General features: G+C 38.9%; 1 pseudogene; it reads right to left on the reverse strand.

Moving 5' to 3' along the window:
• The window catches only part of LOC104986860, a 58,942-nt pseudogene extending 55,970 nt beyond the window's left edge, over positions 1-2,972 (reverse strand).
• Between the last annotated feature and the right edge of the window lie 3,308 nt (positions 2,973-6,280).

Below are 6,280 nucleotides of genomic sequence, written 5' to 3' on the forward strand. Positions count from 1 at the left end.
TACTAGCGTGTGAGATGAGTGCAATTGTGCAGTAGTTTGAGCATTCTTTGGCTTTGCCTTTCTTTGGGATTGGAATGAAAACTGACCTTTTCCAGTCCTGTGGCCACTGCTGAGTTTTCCAAATGTGCTGGCATATTGAGTGCAGCACTTTCACAGCATCATCTTTCAGGATTTGAAATAGCTCAACTGGAATTCCACCATCTCCACTAGCTTTGTTCATAGTGATGCTTTTTAAGGCCCACTTGACTTCACATTCCAGGATTTCTGGCTGTAGGTGAGTGATCACACTATCGTGATTATCTTGATCGTGAAGGTCTTTTTTGTATATTCCTGTGTATTCCTGCCACCTCTTCTTAATATCTTCTGCTTCTGTTAGGTCCATACCATCAATCTCTAGCTCTATTTAATTGTTTCATCACTGATTATCAGGATAGTCTGAGGACTACTGGGAAATGTTCTTGAGATAATGTGTCTACTAAAAGAACAGTTTCTCCTTTTTATTACCACAGACATCTATATATCTTTTAAAAATATTTCCTTTAACTATGTGCTCATTGTAGATTACTTGGAAAATTCAGAAAACTATCATGAAAAAAATCAAAATCATTTGTAATTCTACTGTCAAGAGTGACTTTCTGTTTACATTTGGGTTTCTTACAGCTTTTTTTCCCCTATTCTGTTTTTCTCTCCTGTCAGCTCTTTTAAATATTTAAAGGATGAAATGGACAGAGGACACATAAAAAGATGCTCAACATCACTCATTATCAGGGAAATGCAAATCAAAACCACAATGAGACATCATCTCATCTTTGAGAATGATGGAGAATAGAATGGCAGTTCTTTAAAAAACTAAAAATAGAGTTACCATATGATCCTGCAATCCCACTCCTGGTCATGTATCTGAGAAAACTCTAATTTGAAAAGATGCATGTACCACAGTATTCATGGCAGCACTGTTTATAATAGCCAAGACATAGAAGAAACATAAGTGTCCATCAATAGATGAATGAATAAAGAAGATGTTATAAATATATATACACATACAATGCAATACTATTCAACCATAAAGAAGAATTGAAATCTTGCCATTTGTAGCAACATGAATGGGACTAGAGGATATTATGCTAAATGAAATAAGTTAGACAGAGGAAGACAAATGCTGTATGATTTCACTTATATGTGGTATCTGGAAAAAAACAAAACAAATGAATAAACAAAACAGAAACAGACTCATGGATAAAGAGAACAAATAGGCAGTTGCCAGAGGAGAGTGTGTGGGGAGAGAGAGGAAGTAGGTAAGGAAGATTAAGAGACACAAACTTCAGTTGCAAAAGAATCACAAGTATGCAATATAAGGAGAATATGGTCAATTACTATATATATCTTTGTGATATGGCATAACTGGACTTATCATGATGATCATTTTGAAAAGCATAGATATATCAAATCACTATGTTGTGTTACAGGATCTAACAAAATGTTGAAGGTCAACCATATTTCAAAACAAAAAAGCTACGTGAGCAAACACAGAATGGTGTCGGATTTGTGGTTACCAGAGGTTGGGGGTGGTAGGAATTCAAAACATACACAGTTCCGGTTATAAGATAAATGAGTACTAGGAGTATAATGTACAACATGATCAACATAATTAGCACTATACATTACATACAAACCTTGTTGAGAGAGTACATCCTAAGTTCTTATCACAAGAAAAAATATTTTTCCTGTTTCTTTAATTTATAACTATATGAGATGATGGGTGTTCAGTAAACTTACTGAGATAGTCATTTCATAATGTATGTAAGTCAAATCATTTTGCCATACACCTTATACAGGGCTGTATATCAATTAACTCTCAATAAAGCTCGAAGAAAAAAGTTTTAAAGGAGTTTACATGAACAGAATACTATCTTACCTTTACTGATAGAAGATGGGAATGGGAGAATGGATGTGACAAATGAGAGTTGGAGGAGAGCATCTGACTGACTCTTTTTTTCTGTGGTGAGAAGGGCCAGACGCTCAAGATTAAAGAGAAAAACTCCTGTATAGTTATATACTTCTATAACTACAATCTCCAAACTCAAGACATATAGAAGTAGTATTAAAATATAAGAAACATAAGATATATGTTTATGATTTTTACATTTTAAGAAGCTATAAGGCAAACATAGCAATGCATCTTTAAACTGTGATTTATTTCTAAATAAGAAGAAAGCATAATTTTGGACTTCCCCGATGGCTCAGTGGTAAAGAATCCACCTGCCAATGCAGGTGAGAAGATCCCTTGGTCGGGAAGATCCCCTAGAGAAGGAGATAGCAACCCACTCCTGTATTCTTGTCTGAGAAATACCATGGACAGAAGAGCCTGGCAGTCTACAGTCCATAGTGTGGCAAAGAATCAGATATGACTTAGTGACTAAACAATAACAAGCATACTTTTTATAAAAGAGATGAAAAGTTTGAAAACCTTTTCCCCCATCATTTAATTTCTGCTTGAGAGAAAAGAAACTTGCACTTTTTTGAGTTTTTTTTGTTTGTTTGTTTCATGGGACTTCCCTGGTGGACCAGAGGTTCCTCTGCTTCAGAGGAACACTCTTCACTTCCACTGCAGCAGATGTGAGCACAATCCCCAGTCAGGGAAATTCCACATGTTTTGAGGTGCAGCCAAAAAAAAAAAAAAAAATTGAGTACTGAATTGTTTTGTTTAAAAGGTTCACATAAACTGATCCCTTTACAAGTGGTAGGGGACTACATAAGGGCATGAGTACCTGGAGGTAGAGATCACTGGGGTTAGTCCTGGAGGCTGGTGGCCACAGACGAACTGGTAATTCATAAAAGTAGAAGACAATGGCCAGCAAGTGTGCAAGGGTTAACCCATAGCACTTGGGTTGCAGGGTCTGGGCATCTCCCAAGTAGGAGGCTCTGAGGCCCACAGCTGACAGGCTCTTCTTGTGGGTCAGCCCAGAGTACATTGAGGGAAATTAGGATCAGATTGAGCTGTCCTGCAAAAGTTGACACGACACCCCGTTCTCTTAAGAAAAGCCAGAAGAATAATGCCTAAGAGATATCTTTGGGTTAACCGTTTCAGGCCACAGGCCAAAATGTGGTTGACCACAGTCATGGCCAAGTGTGAAAGTTGCTCAGTCATGTCCGACTCTTTGCAACCCCATGGACAGCAGACCGCCAGGTTCCTCTTTACATGGAATTATCCAGGCAAGAATAGTGGAGTGGATAGCCATTCCCTTCTCCAGAGGATCTTTATGACCAGGAATTGAATTGCCATCTCCTGCATTGCCATCAGATTCTGTATGGTCTGAGCCACCAGGGAAGCCCAATGGTGGGTTGGCAGATGTTGAGGTTTTGTGCTGTCACTGAGAAGCAGAATGATGTACCAGGAAGCCCCACTGAGCCCAGACCTTAAGGCCAACTCCTTGGCATTTTGCTCTCTTTGAAGACATTTGCCAGTAAATAATTGTGTCTGGAAAAGTAAACACTGAATCCAAACAGCAAATTCTGCCTTTGGGACCTTTAGGACTTCTGTCAAGGTCCAGGAGATCAAGAAAATCACAGCTTTGAACCAGCGATGGCTTCTTAATCCTAACTAAAATGGTACTACTCTGGTGCTGAATCTGGTAATGAAAATATTGCTGTTGGTGATATTCCATATTTATGTTCTGATATTGTATAAAGGGAACAAAGAAAGATTGAGATCTTGAGTTTTAAATAAAAAAATAATTAAAATATGGTAGTATTGAATTTTCACAAAACCAATAAACAAAATGAATCAAAAAATTCTATTCAGTCTCATATAGGAAAACAAATCTTTTATTTTGGCATTCTCAATTTCTTCACTGTAGACTTTAACCTCAGTTTTCATCTTAACTCCAATGTTTTACTGTCTTCCATTCTTCTCTTTGGCCATATCAGTCTATTCCACATTCCTTATTTATGTCTTACTTTTCTGATCGTGTTTATCCTGTTGCTGTCTCATCTGTCTTGTCATTGCTTCTTTCCTCTTCCTACATAATTCTTAGACTATTTTTTAAGGCTTGTATCAAATATCTTCTCTTCCATTAAAATTTTACAGACCAGTCCAGTGTTTTCCATTCTCTGAACTCCAAAGGCATCTTTGGTCTAATTTCTCAGGTCAAGTAGGCATTCACTAAGCTATTATTGAGAAGAAACTGAGAAAGGAGTACAACAGGGCTGTGTGCTGTCACCCAGTTTGTTTAACTTATATGCTGAGCACATCATGAGAAATGCCGGGCTGGATGAGTTACAAACCGGAATCAAGATAGGCAGGAGAAAGATCAACAGCATCAGATATGTGGATGATACCACCCTAACGGCAGAAAGTGAAGAGGAACTAAAAAGTCTTTTGATGAGGGTGAAAGAGGAAAGTGAAAGAGCCGGCTTAAAACTAAATATTAAAAAATAACTAAGATCATGGCATCCAGCCCCATTATATCACGGCAAATAGGGAAAAAAATGGAAGTAGTGACAGATTTCCTCTTCTGGAACCCTAAAATCACTGTCGATGGTGACTGTAGCCATGAAATCAGAAGACGATTGCTTCTTGGCAGGAAAGCTATGACAAATCTAGACAGTATGTTGAAAAGCTGAGACATTGCCAACAAAGGTCCTTATACTTAAGACTATGGTCTTCCCAGTGGTTAAGAACGGTTGTGAAACTGGACTGTAAAGAAGGCAGAATGCCAAAGAATTGATGCCTTTGAACTGTGGTGCTGGAGAAGACTCCTGAGAGTCCCTTGGACAGCAAGGAGATCAAACCAGTCAATCTTAAGGGAAATGAACCCTGAATACTCATTGGAAGGACTGATGCTGGAGATAAAGCTCCAGTATTTTGGTCATCTGATGCAAACAGCCAATTCACTGGAAAAGTCCCTGATGCTGGGAAAGATTGAAGGCGGGAGGAGAAGGGGATGACAGAGGATGAGATGGTTGGGTGGCATCACCGACACGATGAACATGAGTTTGAGTAGGCTCTGGGAGTTGGTGATGGACAGGGAAACCTGGCAAGCTGGAGTCCATGGAGTCGCAAAGAGTTGGACACAACTGGGAAACTGAACAACAACAATAAAGCTATTATTTATTTTGGGTATGGTTTCTTAACATTTGGCATGTATATACACTACTTTTTCAAATAGATTGTAAACATTTTAAAGGTCTATGCTCTATCCCTCTTTGATCTCCTTGCCTCATTCTACCCTTTGGGGGCTACCTCCTTGTCTCCCAGCAGGTGGTATAGCACTTTGTAACAAGTAACTAATCAATAAGTACTTGATGGATTGATCCATTGATTAAAGGATCCATTGCAGGAGACCCTACTATAGTCTGACCATCTTGCAGCAACGATTTATCTAAGAGAAGTAGTGCTGTGTTCAAGCCAGTGTAAACCTGGTGACTGATGGGGTGGTGATTCATTTATGCTTTGCACTAGATATGAAATCAGCAGGAGTTGTACCAGCCCAAGAAACTCTGATAATATATATACCATCACATGAGATGCTCAGGGTGATCCATTTCTATTGACATTTCTACGAAGTTGGGCTATTTTTCTCTCTCAGGCTTTAAATTCCTATTCTTATGATTAAATGTAATTCATTAAACATATTTCATGAGTGTCAGTCAAGGGTAAAAGCATCCAGAACCAATACTGATACATAGTAGGTGCTCAGCAATCTTTCCTTCCACCCTCGTTTTGGGTGGCAAACATTCTGTTATTTGCCAAGATGGTCCCTTCTTCCTCACTTCCCCACTCCTGCCTCACTGTTTGCACAGGGTGAGCTTTTGCTTGTTGATGATAGTTCCTTATATTTATATAGTGCTTGTGGTATATAAAGCAACTTCAGGTACATAATTTCATTTGGGTGTCACATGACTCCAGCCAGATATTATCTTTAAGATATATCATTAATCCCCAATTTTATGTCCTCAATGAAGTGACATGAAAGTAGCTCAGTCGTGTCCAACTCTTTGCGACCCCATGGACTATACAGTTCATGGAATTCTCTAGGCCAGAATACTGGAGTGGGTAGCCTTTCCCTTCTCCAGGGGATCTTTCCAACCCAGGGATCAAACCCAAGTCTCCTGCATTGCAGGCAGATTCTTTACCAACTGAGCTATCAGGGAAGCCAACATCCTCCATAGGTATCTCCAATCCCCAATATATATAACATTAACACTCAATTCTCAAGTGAAAAAATTGAGCCTCACAGAACTTAAGTTACTTGCTGTCGGTGAATGACTTGAATTTGGA

Source organism: Bison bison, unplaced genomic scaffold, assembly GCF_000754665.1.
Source record: "Bison bison bison isolate TAMUID 2011002044 unplaced genomic scaffold, Bison_UMD1.0 scf7180017864077, whole genome shotgun sequence".
NCBI classification, from domain to species: domain Eukaryota; kingdom Metazoa; phylum Chordata; class Mammalia; order Artiodactyla; family Bovidae; genus Bison; species Bison bison.